Source organism: Tetrao urogallus, assembly GCF_951394365.1.
Source record: "Tetrao urogallus genome assembly, chromosome: 9".
In the NCBI taxonomy this organism is placed as follows: domain Eukaryota; kingdom Metazoa; phylum Chordata; class Aves; order Galliformes; family Phasianidae; genus Tetrao; species Tetrao urogallus.
Genome location: NC_136822.1, coordinates 17,339,722 through 17,356,284, shown reverse-complemented (window position 1 = coordinate 17,356,284; position 16,563 = coordinate 17,339,722).

Sequence of the window (16,563 nt, the reverse complement as noted above, 5' to 3'; positions counted from 1 at the left end):
GGCTTACAGCTGCCCTGTAACCAAAAGCTTGCTCATGGCATTGCATTCGTCTCTACCAAGTAATGTGGAAGCACAGTAAACCTACGCCTGACTAATTATCACACAGTATTTTCAGAGGTTGAAGTAATATCACACTTTGCTCGTGCATCCACTAAAGTCTCGCTACTAATGATGATACATTGCTGTTAAGAGCAATACCATTTAGAAGCTGGAGGTACAAAAATATTCACTGAGGACGCTGCCAACTTTACACAAATTGATGTGAGCGTGTAATCGCATTACTCTGCACAAACATGGTACTTGCAAACCGAGAGGCTCAGATTGTTGGAGCAGCAGGCAGGGAGCTCTGGCAGAAGGAAGCTGCCCAGAGATTGCAGCACCTGCACAAAGTGGGAGCACACAGAGCATCGGGCAGCACACATTGCATGGGGTGGCCCTTCTGCTGGCCCTTTCCTGCAGACCTACATGAATCCCAGCCCCACCGCTCCTGCGCAGTCAGTTCCTTCTGGATCATCTTTCTGTGCAAACACGACATACATTCGGGTCTAGCCGTAGCCAATCTGAAGTCAATGGGATCATTCATGCTCCTAAAACAGAGCACGTACTCGACTTGTTTCTTTGACACTGGCCTGGGCTGAGGTTGCACGTGTCTGGGTCCCAGCAATCCTAACATTTGCATGTATTGCATCTCCCAGGAAGTCTGCAGGATTTCTGTAAACATAAATAATGGCAACATTATGGCCGTTTCAAGACCAAGATTACAAATGGAATTTTCTATTTGTTATTGAGCATCTATTTACTCATCAGATGCATTAGAAAATCCATTAAAGAGAAAATTAAGGACCTAATGACTTGCACTGGCATTCAAACCCAGTGTTTCAGATATGAGCATTGAATATAGTTCAACACAGGCATTTCATTTTTCCTACGAATCACTGGAGATGGAAAAAGACATGGCGAGACAGCCCTGCTCACCCTGCAAGCAGATAACCAGCTGAAAAGGAACACCAGTGTGCTGCCAGCACGGGGAGGAATGGCACAGTCTCCCACGGCTGGTATATGTGCATGGATACACAGAAGCATGGTGATACATGAATGTAGGCAGTGGGAGCAAACAGCAGCAGACCCAGCTCGTAGCCCTGTCTATCCTGCAGATACAGCAGGGGATGAGGATTTCTCCTCCAATGTCATGGGAAGTTATACATGAAGTTATGAGACCCCAGGTACCCGAGGGGCAGGGGCACATGGGTTCTGATAGGCCCAGACCCTAGGGACCTGGCACCCAGCATGGCCAGCCTCAGGCTGTGAGCAGTGTGCCAAAGACTCCTTCCCACTCTGCCAGCACAGCACTGCAACAAAGGCAGGATGTTTCCAATGGGACCTTTTGTCCCAAATCTCCTTCTAATAGCCAACAGGAGACAGGCTTCCCCATTTGAGAATTTGCAGCAAGCTGAGTGCCAGTGTTGCTGTATTTGTATATATAAATCTATACATTAACTGTGTCTTTGTGCTGCTCCATTTCATTAAGTAAGCTGAACAATTCCATAGCTGTTTTTATGCCTCCAGGCACATGGGTCATCTTTGATTTTTTCTCGTCTCGGAGTTCACGCTTACAATTAATGCCTTTTCTTGTTGACAGGACCAAGACAGAAAGCAAAACAAAATCCACCAGCGGCACAGGCAGCCTCACACCTCACCACCAGCCACTTCCTGGCAGCACAACACCCACTCCAGCAGAAAGCCCTGAATGTCCCTAGACGTTTAGCTTGCTATGATGACATAGGCCAGGCCAGATCCTTCCTTCCCCTCCCAGAGGGGTTTCACTGCTCATCCTTTCCTTCCTACCCAGCTCGCTTCCTCCACACCCCAGCAAGGAGGATGTTGCAGCCTTTAATTGAGATGAAAAGATCCTGACCTTGGGTTCAGTTGGGCAGCTAGGAGCTTGGCACACACCAGATCCCATTGGTTTTAACAAGGGATAGGTTTGCAAGTGAATAACGTATAGCTGCAAAAAAGACTTAGAGCTTTCCAATAACCACTGTGCCCCCCTTTCCCTTCACACAGGCACACACAGAACGCATTATTCTAATTCCCTGCTAAGCTCTCTAACTCCTTGTTACATCATACGATACAATCAGCCATTTGGCCCTGAGTCATGTTTTCGTGAAGCAGAGGCAGAACGAAAAGCTTTCAAGGCACTGGGATTGTTTTTGCTTCTGTAATGCTTGAACAATGCTAAATCTTGGGACCGAAGAATATTCCGTGAAAACACAGCACTTCTCGATGCCTTTCACTTCTCGCATCACAAACGCTGGCATCGAGAATAAAATTGTTCTCATATTTGAGCTCGGTACCAAAACATCAAGTTTGTGTTTGTGAAGTTCACAAAAGCAAATGGCTATAGGCTTGAATACATTAATCACAGGGAAATGGAAACAGGCGGGCAGGACCGTCCATCACCCGCAGCACTTTCTATAAACAATACGACGTTACTGTTTACCGGTGGCCAAACTTACGCCCAGAGCAAAGAAAGCAACTGAAATGATTGCATGCTCACCCAAAGCTCCAGGCAGCATTAGCACGTGCCTGTGCGCTCGCCGGCTCGGCTTTGTGTGCAGACATGAAACTGTTTCTGTCTGAAGAATATTTATCCAGAAACACACTCCAATGAGCTGAACTATGCATGGAAGAAATCTCATCTGAGGCTCAGCGGGAATGGGCTGTCTGTCCTCATGGCCAAATGGGATCCAGCAAAACCAAGCTCTTTCTCTGCACTTTGGGACAGCAGATTGCTAACTACGGAGCAGGTTTATTTTGCTGTCCGAGAGAAGGAGTGGTGGGAATGCTTTCAGACCAAGAAATACAGAAAGCAGCAGATGGGCATTTTGGAGTGCTTGTGGAAGACTCACCATCCTCTTTCCATTGCGCTTTCTTTTTTTAGAGGCCATCATGAAGCAAGAGAGCAATTTTTGCATTGGTTACAGAGATTACATGACACCAGTTGTAACTGCTGACAGGTTTAAATGTCATCTGAGAACAGGAATGGAGAGAAAGGCTGTGTTTTGAATTTTAATGGGGAGAAGAAGCCAGTAGGATATTGCTGGTTTGGGGCACTCAGGGAGGGAGCAGGAGCTCTGGGTTCTGAAGCAATGCACACAGCCAGCACATGCAAGGTTTTATGGCAATTTTTTTTTTTTCTTCCAGCTAAAATCTTAGGAGAAAAAGATTGCTTTCCTATGGAAAAATCAGTGTCTGTGTAACAATAAATAGCTCCCAGGCCCTACCTCATCCCTCATATGGCAATGGAACATTTTATTCCTATTTGAGAGAGCACTGCAGGATAGTATGGGATGTATGGCCAGGCTGAAATCCTCCTGCACTTTCCTTTATCCCCTCTTAATGACATTTCCAAATCAAAACTATGAATTTTAGGAGTCTTTTGCCCCAAATCTTTAGGTTTCAAATTTTCAGCCAAAACACTGTATCCTCCAGTCTGGGTTTGGTAGGGCTAACCATCCTCTGCTTGGGGTAGAGGTGATCTGTGGTCATCTCAAAAAAATGAACGGCCCCAGTTTACAGCTAAAAAAAATTCTAAGCTTTTTGCTGGTTATTAGTAGATGATAAGTTTTATCTGCCTCCTACCATCTTAGTACTGAGGGGGAAGTTGGAACAGTTTTCTAGGAACTTCTTTAACTGCCAGTAAAAACTCACATTAGAGATAAACTGCTGTATCTGAAAATCGGAAAATAGCTTTTTTTGCAGCTGTCTTATCAAGTACCAGCATATAACTGTGAAGAGCAATTATTGCACATCTACCGAATAGAAAGTTTGCGGAAAATGCAGAGAAGTTTGAGCATTCTGGGCATCCCTAGACGTGCAATGTCTTTGTCTGAGAAAGGAAAAGAAGAAAACTGATGTTTGCCCTCGACGACACAAAAATTCCACCAAATTATCAGAAACAAACACTGGAAGTTATTTTCTGCCCTATCAGATAGATAGAAGAGACTCCCAGAGCCCGCCGCAGGTCAGCGCCATGACCACCCACTCATGTGGGAGCAAACCTGAGCATGGCCAGGCCCTTGCATTGCCAGCACTGACACAGCACCCAGCATCACACCGCAGCGTGTGCCTGCCCTCCTGCTCCCACACCACGGCCCTGATGGCTTCCAGCTGTGTGGCTGTTCTCCAGCCTGCAGAGGTTTTCTCAACCTCAGCTTGGCTGCTCGCCCGCTGCCTCCCCAGCCCTCAGCATCACCTCCCATATTCACAGCCCTCTTACTCTCCTTTTGTAGTTTTCACAGAGCTGTTGTGGCTTTCCCCAAATTTAGCCATATTCTTTTGAGCCTCTCCACCTTCACCTCCAAACTCAGTACTCAGATCCCTGGATGACAGCTGAGACCCCGGAACACAGTCAGGGATCAGCACACACGACCGCCCTGTTTCTGGCTTTGGTGGCTGGAGATCATAAACATGAGTTAAAGATCCAGCTTAGCTGGTGATGATCAGAGGCAGTCAGCTCCTTCATCTGCTCCCAAGAACCACAGCCTTGTGTGGCTCACCAGAGCAGCCCAGTAAAGAAACCAAGGGATCTCACGGCCCTTTAAAAGTTGTCTCTAGATCCAGTATTACAAATAAATCTGGGGTTTAAATCTTCTAAGTTCAAGAGTATTACTTTTCGGTCCGATCGAAGATCTGCCTTAAAAGTTTAGGTTGCACCTAAATGCCAGCCTGCATCGCCAATGGCACAGAGGAGATGGCTCCAACCAAGACATCCTTGCTCCTTCAGCCTGGGCAAACACAGATGGGCTTAAAGCAAGGCTGAGTCTGACGCCATAGCAAGATGAACAATTGAGCAGTGTTGCAGCATGCAGTGCAGCACAAGGGGGGGAGGGGTAGCCAAGGAGCACAACAAGGGCTTTTCAGAAAACCCTGTTGAGAGAGATGTATTTACTTTGGTGGAGTTATTTTGGAGCGACAGTAGGATAAACAAGACTAGGACCTAGTTTGGTTGTTAAAGCAAATGTATCTGACATTGACTTCAATAGACTAATTCTGGATTTATATTATATTGAACCTAGAGCCAGCGAGAACATAGCGTGATGATAATTATAGAGAGCAATATATAAAAACAAATCACCGCATTAAGAGAAACAGATAGATCCTGGAGAAGTGCCACGGTTTCTAAACTGGGCCACAGTGACCTTTGGCTTGTCTCTACCCGTTACATCACCCTTACATCCAGTCATTTGTTTTCCATATCTTAATCACGTTGAGGAGCTCCGGCAGAAGAAAGAAAAAGCAATTATCTTTCTCTTTTAATAGAATGGTGAGCTTAAATAGCAATAAGAAAATGCTAGGACAAAGAAAAGCCGCTGCAAAAATCAAGAGAATTACAGATCCAATCTGACACAACCTCTGCAGGCTTTCGGGGAGTTTTTTTTCCCTGCTCTGCAGAACTGTGTTCCTCAGCTCCTCTCTTCCCCAGTTTCCCTAGTCCACACAAAACAAGAAGTTAAGGTAAACATCCGTGTTAACATTTCTTTCCCCCACCCCTTGTGACGCTCTTATTGCCAACAAGGGCACTGCACTTATTTAACTCCCAAAGATCAAGCAAGGATAAAGGGAGCGGCTTCCTGCTCCTACAAGCAGCCCACACCAGCACTTAAGCACAGCTCTCCGGCATCTAAATGAATGAAAAGCCTGAGCAGCTCTGGAACACAGTGAGCAAGAGCTCTTATAAACCAGGATGGCCTGCTGACCTCTACCTGCCCATCCGTCACCATTTTGAGTCTGTGTGGTGCTGTTTGGTCGCAACGAGCCACGAAGGAAGAGCTGTAGATGGCCAAAATTCCCTTGAGACAGCAGGAGGCAGCCACAAGGACCCCAGTTACAACGTAGTGTTTTGATGAACTTTCCTCTCTTTCTATCACCTAAATGTATTTCTCAAAACAAAACAGGATCTCCCTGGTAAAGGGCAAGGCATGAGCAGAAAGGCACAAACTGAAATCCTTAATTTTTGCCCACCAGGCCTGGGGACAGAGAAAGTGAGCCCCTAAGTGAGCTGCCCTATGCAGATGGACAGAAAATGAGAACCAGCACCTCTCAATCAATGATTTGATGACCCTTGCAGACCTCTTCCAACTCAGATGTTGGATGGTGACAGGCACCAACTAGCAGTGTTCTCCCACTGGCGCAGTTCAGGCAGACACCACAGATATTTACTGTGGACTGTGGCAGTGGTTTTTAGCAGTATTGGGTTTTAGAAGCCATTAGGTTATTTTGAAATATGCATAGTGTTGGTGGATGCTTAAAGCCTCGCTCTGCTGCACTATGGCATAACACAGTATTAATTTTGGCCCTGTAGAGGAAAGTGAAAGTGGTGCCCTGAAATCATTATGCTGAGCAAAATTCAGTGGTAGGGGGAAAGACATCCTGGAATGAAATAAGGAAATGTTTACTTCAGGCAGCTGAGAGACCCTATTGGACGTGCCCAGCCCAGGGACACAGAAGGAACAACCATTGGGTGCAGGGGGCCCTGACAGAGAGGCCCCAATCTGCACCACCTTCTGCACATATACTATTTAAATATACATTTTATATACTAAAATATAAAGAAATATGGCCTGTTTCAGTTGCCACCTCAAAATATTTCCCCTGCTGACTCTGCACATCCCAGGCTCTCAGGAAAGAGCTGTGCTGAACCCAAATGACCAGCCCTCTTCTGCAGACACAAAGGATTCAAAGTCTATGTGAACGAGCATCAGAAATAAGTGGGGCTTATTGAACCAAGATAAATTTTTGGATCCCATCCACGTAGAAAGGAAATACTTAGAATTCATTGGAGGCTTGACTCAGACCTGCCCTTTCAACCTCATATCCTGACATTACAAGCTACCTATATAAAAATCATAATAATAAAAAAAATCTCAAATCTCTACAGGTTACAGCTTCAGCAGGCTGAATCAAGCCCAGAGAAAGAGGAAAAGAAACAAAATCCTTGCATGATGTGATGACAGAGGAAGCAGCTGTCCTGCTCCCCAAAGCCACTGCAAGCCCTAATACCCCCAGCTCTTCCCTACAGCTGTCAGGGCACGGCTGCGGGCTGTGGGAAGAGCTGGGGGGCTTGGAGTTCCTTTGCAGCTGGCCAGATGTGGTGCTGGCTCAAACAGAGCTGCACCAAGAGGTCCCCCACCACCACTAGCCATGGGGAGGGTCTGCCCTGCAAGCTTCTGGAGGAAAGCAGCAAGCAATCGGTGGATTTTCTTGCTGTCCGCAAGGATTTGCAGGAACAGAAAGCTGGCTTGGTATGGCTGGGATTAGTTTTCAGATGTATAAAATTGTGCTGGCAACACAGCTGCCCCTTATTCAATACAGATTGTGTATACTCTCTGCACCCATCTGAGAGGAGAAAGCCATTACCTCACCGACTGTATATAATTTCTCAGCTCTCTGACTTCAATAAAAATTCTAACACCTGCAAAGTTTTTAAACAAATCATGTATATTAGGGCAGAAAACCCCCCACGCACTTTTGTGAACTAGCAGCCATGCATCTTGAAACAAAATCCTCCAGAAGACATCTGGTAGATGTTGGTGTCATTATTACAACGCTCTCCTGCTGCGCGGATGGCAGAGCGCCCACAGACCTGCTCCACAAAGGCGACTCTGTAGCTGGGGCTTCCTTTGCCACGCTGAACTCCCTGGGAATCTGATGGATTGCTTTCAGGAGCGCCTTAAAAATAATAATAAAGCCTCTGTTTGTAAACGTAGACTGAAACAATAGAAGCTAAAACGTGAATCCTCGGTTTGCTTGCTGCTGAGGGTTCAGCCCACGTTCCTGGGGACGACGCTATGGAAAGCTGCTTGCCCTCCCACCCAGCAACACACACAGTTTGTACCTGAGCTTGGGAACAGCCCTGCTGCTGATTAGGAGCTGAACACTGGCTACGATGTTAACAGTGTGTTTTCTCCATTTACCATGAGACCCAGAATCACACACGTTGCTTCATTCAGAAGCACACAAATTCATCTGCTATAGCAGATTCAAAGAAAAGGTTTATTCATCACATACACACGTTTTCTTTCCCCCCAGAGATTCAGAACACAATTCTCCCTTCCCAAAGGTGATGTGAAAACATGAGGAAAAACGGTGCAAACCCCCACCTACATCACAAACCCTGCAAAGCACAGATAGACCTGCAAACCTCACTAGCAACCTTTGTTCTGGTGACATTTCCAGCCCATCACAGGTCAAAGAGGGCACAGCCAAGTTTAATTAAACATCCAGACTGTCTGGGATCGCCTTATTATCACCTGAACCTTCCCAGTGCTTCTCAAGTGAGACCTGAGGCACATAATCCTGACAGCAAATTAACAAGTTTATCTTGGTTGATTGACCCAGGCTTTGGAGCCACAGGAAGGAGACCAAGGGCCTGAAGTTCAGCAGAGCTCAATGCTGATCACTGCTCCCAAATGACACCCCACAGCACAGCTGCAGCACTTTGACTTTCCTTACTCAACGTCCTGTCACAAGCAGCCTGTGTGAGCCACGCAAATGCTGCAATTAGTATCAGAGATAAACCAAATCCATTAGTAGATGGAAAGGGAACTCAATCTGTTTTACAAATGGAAATGAAGTAGCAGCCTCAATTACGGGATTTTTAAAAACATGCAATTTAGCAAAATGTTGATTTCCTTTTCGTTTACTTCTTTCTTTGTCTTCTAGATACTTCAGCTCAAGTAGCAGGCAGTATATTAACCGACCAGATTTTGGCAATGTATTTAATAATCAAGCTCAAATAAGTGCTCTTAGGAAATAATTTTATTTACAGTTCAGCTGGGAAAGAATATTAAAGCTTGAGCATTTGGAGAAAATTCTTATCATACAGTGATGTATTTTGAAGGCATTTGGGCTGCAGAGGACTAGCACAGTGAGTCACAGCACAGCATCCGACCTTTCAGAAGATTCATCATCTCTCTGGGACACAGAATGGGATGCAGAGCCCAGTTTTACCCAGCCAGGGTGGACAGCACTGCCAGCAACAGAGTTGGGGTTCCTTCCTTTCCCTTCCAGCTTAACAAGCTCCTGGTTCAGGGCTTCCTGACGAGCAGCAAAAACGCTCCCAGGCCCACCTCCATCCTCCATGTAGCTGCCTAATGCTTTACCATTCTGCTGCGGGATGAGAGTTTGGGAACACCACATGCAATTATTTTAGCACACACAGGACTGTATAAGAACTTTTTTTTTTTTTTTTCCTTAATTGGTCCAGCCCACGTTTCTGCTTAAATAATTGAAGGTGTTCAATACTGAACATATTCTGTCACACTTTCCCCGTGGCACCTTTCCCACTCCAAACTGTTTAGAGTCTGAACGGAGACTAAGCATTAATTAAATTTCTCAAAACAAAGGTTAATTAGTGAGCCTATTTTGGATTATGTATATATTGAATTATTAAACGCTATATGGTATCATTAAAAAATAAAAGATGGAAGGAGAAAGCATCCCTCCTACAGGGACCTCAGCTGGGTGCCCCTCCCCACCAGCTCCATTTCGCTTTTGGTCCCATGGCTGAAATTCTGCAACATGCAACTTGTCTTCTGAACTTCTCTTCTGCTAACAATTGGAGAGAAAGCCAGACCACACTGAAGGAAAGAAGCTGGTAAGGAACACCAAGCTGCAGCTGACCTTCTAGGGGTAGCATCAAGCCACACAGGATACACTGATAAACTTGCAATACATAAGAGGCCAGAAAATACAAGCTGACAGCAACCACGCATCAGCAGCAGGTAAACACACATGCTTGCCCAGAAAGAACACACAAGGTGCCATTCTAAAAGAACAAAGGAATCAAAAATTCTTTCTTTCTACCAGCTTGTGCTTATTGCTTAGAGCAGTACTTTTTACACACTTGGTCTGTGGTGATGAGAACGGTGCCAGACCGTTTCTAGCACACCTATTGTGCTGGTGCATAACATCCATTTTATCTGAGGACTCTTATGACAGTTAACATGAGCTCCTTCCTTCATCACCAAAATAAGCCTCTCTATTTCAACTTTCAGTTAATTTTCTATATAAAGTAATTCTATAGTCCTCGAGTCAGTTGTAAAAGGCATGTCTTCTTTCAAAGTACCCTCTGTTACTGCAGTGAACAACAGCCAGCTGGAGAGCACAAACAGCGGAAGACAACTCACAGGCACTCATTAGATTAGAGATTATCCCTGAGTTGTGCTTACCTAGCACCCAAGTGACAACTGGAGAAGTTGCTCTGCCACTGTTCCACATTGGTGTAACACGCTGTGCCATACACACAGCACAGCAGCCATGCAACTGCCAGGACCACCCGACAGGGGCTGATGAGAGCAGTGCTTTGTGGAGGGGCACCAGAGAAAATGGGCCTCAGTTCCCCAGCTCCTGCTTTATCATCCCCAGCTTACTGCCCACTGCTAGCAGGAGGAATCGCAGCTGCACCTGACACCTTCACAAAGGCACAACAGGCTGCAGGTGCCTGTTTGTACCCTGATGCCCTGCTCTGACCTTTGAGGTTGAGATTCCTCTTTCGTCTTGAATCTCTGCCTCCACTGCCCCATACGTGCCATTAGATTTTTCATGCTGTAGCACCTGATCAGGTGGCCAAAATGGATACACTCATCTACAGCCACTGTTTATGAAGGAATGCAAATAAAGCCGTCTCTCTGGTTTTAGTTTTTATGAATTTAACACTTCTTCAAATGCATTCTGCAATGGAAATATTCTTTCTGCAGATCTAGAAAAGCAAACCTAATTAAATTACTTTATTGTTGGGTGTCTACCAATACTGGCTTTAAAGAAGCTACTTGTTAAGTCCCAAACTCCTTTTTTAAATTCTGTTTTTTTCCCCTGCTGTAGAAAATACATCTTTGAAAGGCAGATATCTCCAAAATCTGATTTTATTCTCCTTTCTCCTTTCCTGATGGTCTTATGTTTCATAGCCTTACCCTTTGGGAAAACCGCTTGGGAAACTTTTCTGATGATATGTTGAAGGTCATCTACAGTCAATGTGATACAAAGTGAACCTAGATCTCAAGCTTTGCAAATGTTCATTATGTAAATTGCAGGAGCTGTGAAGATGGAAATGAGGCATAAAGATGCTGTTATGCATGAAAAAGCAGAGGGGAAACTTCAGATTTCCCTTCGCTACATCAGCAGTTGTCTCTCCAGGCACCCTCCTCACTCACACACTGCCAGCATGAGAAGCTCTCAGATTCTCTATGGGTGCTAGCTGAGAAATGACGTGATCCACGGTCTGCGATGCAGGTCAAGGATCAGGGGCAGATCTTTATTTTCTTCAGACTTCTGGGGAGAATCCAGAGCCAAATGCAGCTGCAGCCCAGACAGATGAGCCCAGAGCAGATGAGGGTGTCTGCCATCGGGCGATCCCCCACTCCGTGATGCTGCTCAGCATCCTTATTTCTGGGACTTGATCACTGTGAGTCAGAAATAGGCCTGGAGAAGAATGGATCTGTATTGTGAATCACAGCGCAGAGATGCACAAGTAGAGGAGATAAAGATTCAGTGCTTGATTTCATGCATCCTTGCGCATATCACTTGGAGGCCAGATTTCAAAAGACACTTGAGATCAAAGGATGAAGAGAGATAACCAGCTTCATTTTCAGATATATTCCTGGGCATGTATTTCCTCTGCATTTCAATAGGGAATGGGGACCTTTTTGCTTTCTTTTTTTTTTCTTTTTGAAAGCACTAAATGCTTTTAGGTAGCTGGTTTCATCATCCTTAAGGAGCCGACCTTAAATTGAACTTAGATTGACACTCCTTTCTTTCTAAGTGATACATTCTCTTTTCAGTATTTCCCAGGTCTTCCTAACGTTTTCAGCAGAACTCTAAGCAACAAATACCATGACTCTGAGAAGCAGTGAGCACTCAGCAGCTAACAGACCTCCTGCTATTTGGCAGCACTGAAACTCAGCAGCAGTGTCTCAAATTCAATTCCTCAGAAATGAAAGAATGAAAAACTCGAGACTACTTTTGGTGTTTCTGGCTTAAAGGATTGGTAGGAAAGCTTGGATGTGAACATACTGATGGTGAGTGGAAGGACAGCACAGGGGAAAATGGTCTCCAGTCCACAGAATCACAGAATGGCCAGGGTTGGAAGGGACCTCAAGGATCACGAATCTCCAACCCCACTGCCACATGCAGGGCCACCAACCTCCCCATTTAATACCAGACCAGACTGCCCAGGGCCCCATCCAACCTGGCCCTGAACACCTCTAGGAACGGGGCATCCACAGCATCTCTGGGCAGCCTGTTCCAGTACTTCACCACTCTCTCTGTAAAGAACTTAAGTCCAGGGCAGATCAAACGGGAAAGAATTGCTGAGCCTTCCCCACCAACCTCAGCATAGATCTGCTAAAAAAGAAAGAATAGGAGACAAGCAGTAAGACAACACTGGAAGGGAAATTCCAACTCCGTGACCCTAAGCCTCACCCTTCGTGTTAGCAGAGCAAAAATGATGAAATCACATTGAAATGAAGAAGAAAAAAAAAAGAAGCAGCAAACAAAAAGATTTGTTGAGTCACACAACAGTGTTCACATCAAGACACTTTGTTAGCAACTGCGCTAAGAGAGTAGCTGCAACACATTCTGGCTTGGCTCTTTCTTTAACAAGATTGATTTGCATTCACACATGGAAATCTGGTCTACAATAAGGTACTCCTGCCCCTCTCTTCTTTCATTGTTTCTGTCATGTATCTTGGCTAGAAAACCTGCTCACATTAAAAAAAGCCACCACGTGAACCTGGGGCAGACCATGCCTCATCCCACACGTGTTTTCTTGTGCGGGGCAGCGCGGAGCAGCAGTGAAGCTCTGCCTGGCCCTACCCAGCCCTTGCACCGCTGTCCTCTGCCAGCCGTGGGTTTCGCAACGCCTGCAGGAAACATCTTGCGTTGGCCTTGATTTATGCAGAAATGTTAGCTAATCTCTTTTATGTAATCACTGATAGCTGTTTCTAAAGGCTAAGTCCCCAAAATGGAAGGAATGAATTAAAAGAGACAGATGTGGTTTGGCTGACTCCTTGTTCTGATTACAGCTTCAGAAATAACCTATTTAGCTTGTGCTGATTTATGCAGGGGTTCTAACTCATTGCACACCCACCCAGACGGGAACATACGGGTTATTTTCTGTTCAGCAGAGTTTCAGAGTCTGATTTTACTCACATCAAAGTCACTGGAATCACTCCAGCTTTATTCTGCTGAAATGACATCAAAGCCTGGTCAAAAGTCACACAGGACCAGGTTTTCATTTACCCTGAATCCCCTTGCTTGGCACTGTGGCTGGCTCCAGAGCTGTGGGTGTGCCCTTCCAACCAGAGAGTGCTGCCCTTGCTCATCCACAATGCCTGGGGACGGAAAAACGCCTGAAGCAATTTCTATAGCACCTCCAGTTTGATGCTCCATGGAGGGCAGGTTAAAAGCCAACCTGGAGCTGGGTGACCCATTGGACTGCCGTGATTAAGACTTGCACCAGCCTGCACGCAGAACAGCATCCACAGGAGTGTTGCTGGCAGCCTGTTTGGATGCCTCTGGTGCAAATGTGTATCTGGAGGTGAGAACAGACCTGGTGAGAGCCAGCAAATTGCGCTGGGAGAATGGAAGCCTTCACACCCTTCCTGCCTAGGAATGAAGGTGCCTCTCGTACGAGGGCTGCCCGGCTCACGCACACATCATCTGCCTTTGATGAAAGACCTTTCTCTCTGCTTTTCCCCCTGGGAATATTACTGAAAAGGACTGCTTTTAGGTTTCTTTCCTCCACCACAGAAGCCAAAGGCTCCCCTGTCGTTTCTGACTTCAGGGGTAGCTGGAGCAGTCCCATGGGCCTAATAGAGTATTTTCCCACTTTATATAAACTGAGCATTGGCTCTGTAAAAAGGGAAAGATTTACACTTGGCAAACATTTCCAAGGAGAGAATATTTCTCTGATACTGCTGACTTGTGGCTTGTGAATACAAACCTCACACAGCTGGTACCTCCACTAATGATCCCATTACAATATGTATGGAGCTGATACCCTGTGATATCTCACTGAGGTATTCATCCATGTCGGAAAGGATTTGTCCATAAAAACATCTCCTTTCATACCATCATAGGATGCTGCATTCACTGCTGCCTTCTCTATAATCTGATGCTGCCTAATCCCACTCAGTGACATCAATCACAAGGGGAAAACAAGACAATTAACTGACAATTAATTAAATTATAAACTGTAAGGAAGAACAGAATATTTGTAAACCTTAATAGCCTTATTAACATGCACATTACAAGCTAGCTGTGCAATCTTATGGCTATGGATGACTCTATGTACACCTGACGTCACAAGGGCCTCAATCCTGAGGTACCAGATTTCAACTAAAAGGAGCTCACCCAGCCAGCACCGTCCAGTGCAGGGCAGCTGCTTTGCACATTCCCATGGCAAACAGGAGCAAAAGGGCACGAGCACATGTGCCCCATGCTGTACCATGCTGCACAACTCCTGCACTGACTGCCAGGAAGGGAGAGCCCAGCAGTCGTGTGCACGATCCCCTGAGAACAACCTCCAAATGAAAACCTCACAGTATTTCCTTTCCATCAACTATTTCTGTAACATTTTTGTCTTGGAAAATAAATCTAACATTCACATAACCTCTGACATTTTCTGAATCCATTTGTTCCAAAAGAAGTACCTTGTTAAGTGAAGTGAGAGAATGATCCACTAATGCATGGAAATCAAGAGTGCAGATGACAGGTTGAGCTGCAGAGATCAGTTCTGTCTCCAAAAGCAGGTAGCACCCAACAGGGTTCTGCCATCCTCTGTCCTCCAAATCAGCAGCATCCCAAACCTCAGCTGTGTTAACCCTGGTTCCAGTCCAGTGTTATTTCTGTAACATGTGAACTGGGATGACATGCACCAAGCCCGTGCATTTGTTTGTGGAGCATGGACTGCTGACCGATAGCCAAGTGCTAATAAAAGCAGCATTCTCCCTCCTGTGCCATTCTGCACTTGTATTGGAGGCAGGCTGGACCTCCAGGTCATAAACCATCAGCAAATTAAGATTTTCATTCTTAATTTTGATTGAGCTGTGTTGCCACATTGTTTTCTCCCCCAGTTTGGCTTTATGTTTAGCTAGGGATTCTGTCCTCAGTTTGTTTTTTGAGCAAGGCCAGTAGTGAATGCTGCCTGTGCACTGTCACACTTGTCAACACGGAAGGGTGCACGAGGCAGTCAGATGGGACCGAAGCCGGGAAGTTTCTTCCTCAGCTCGAAAGGTAGAGCAGGGAGCCAAGACATTCCCTGCCTGCTCTGGGAGCTGCAGCTCTGCTGGAGGGCTGCAATTTGACACCTGCTGGTGCTGGGATCACCCACGTCCTCCAAGCAGCCTGCAGCATTTGGTGTACAGTTAACATCCCAGCAAAAATAACTGACCAGATTGGTCACATTGGTGCTTTAAAAATAGCCCGCGGTGCAGCACCAAGGAAGCACGATGACTGTGGGCCAGACCCAGAATCTTCAACCCCCTGCTCACGTCTGGGGTGATTCTGAGCTCAGCAGAGTCATGCTGGGCTGGTGCTGAGGCCAACAGGATCAGAACCTGGCCCTAAGCACCCAGCCTCCTGCTGCACCCCATGCTGTAACCACCCGTGCTGTTGACACGTTCCATTTGCCACTCATTTGTGGGACTAATTACACATTCACATTTGTCTGCACTTGCTCGGCTCCTAGCAACTGCAGTCACAGTCCTAATTAAAATAATAGACTAAGATTGGTAACATCACTGATTTAACAGGAAATTAGAAGAGTTACGTTCACAGAGCTTAGGTAATTGACACCAACAGCACTTTTCTTGTAATGTGCATTCTGTGATTGATTTTGTTCCCTAGTCAGACCTAAAAGCAGCTTGGGAGCACATCCCACCATCAGATTACAGCACGGAGGAATTAAATGACTATTACACCACAGCCTCTTCTTGAGCTGGCAGCTGCGGGCTCAAGCATGGCTTTGAGCTTCCAAACCAAACATTAGACCTAAAATTATAAGCCTAATATAAAACAAAACATGTTCAGCACAGCGATTTCAGTTCCCCTTTTAAGAGCTTAACCGCAACCCACTCAGCTTACCATACTCCTTCCTGGGAGCACAGCTCGTGTGGTTTTGGTTGGCTCAGATACTGACTCCATCAAAGCAGGGCATGGCCTAAACTTACCAAAAGTTCCCCAAGGCAGACAGAAAGGCTCCATGTGTGCACTGCTGGCTATGGCAACACAACGTGTAATGCAGTGTGAGCTGCTCTTGTCCAGTACAAAACATCACTGCTGCAAGGAGATGCGGTGCTTTATCAGGTACCCCCTATGGCAGTGTGAAGGGAAAGCAAACCACGTTTGGTGAGTACCACCAGGCTCACTCAGTGGCATTCAGTGTAACAGCTCATACAGTGCTGACTTGCAGCTTGTGTATACCCAGGCACATCACTCACAGCTGTGTATCTGTAGATTGAGACACCATCTTTCAAAGTGCACACAGATGCTGTCTGCTTCTGA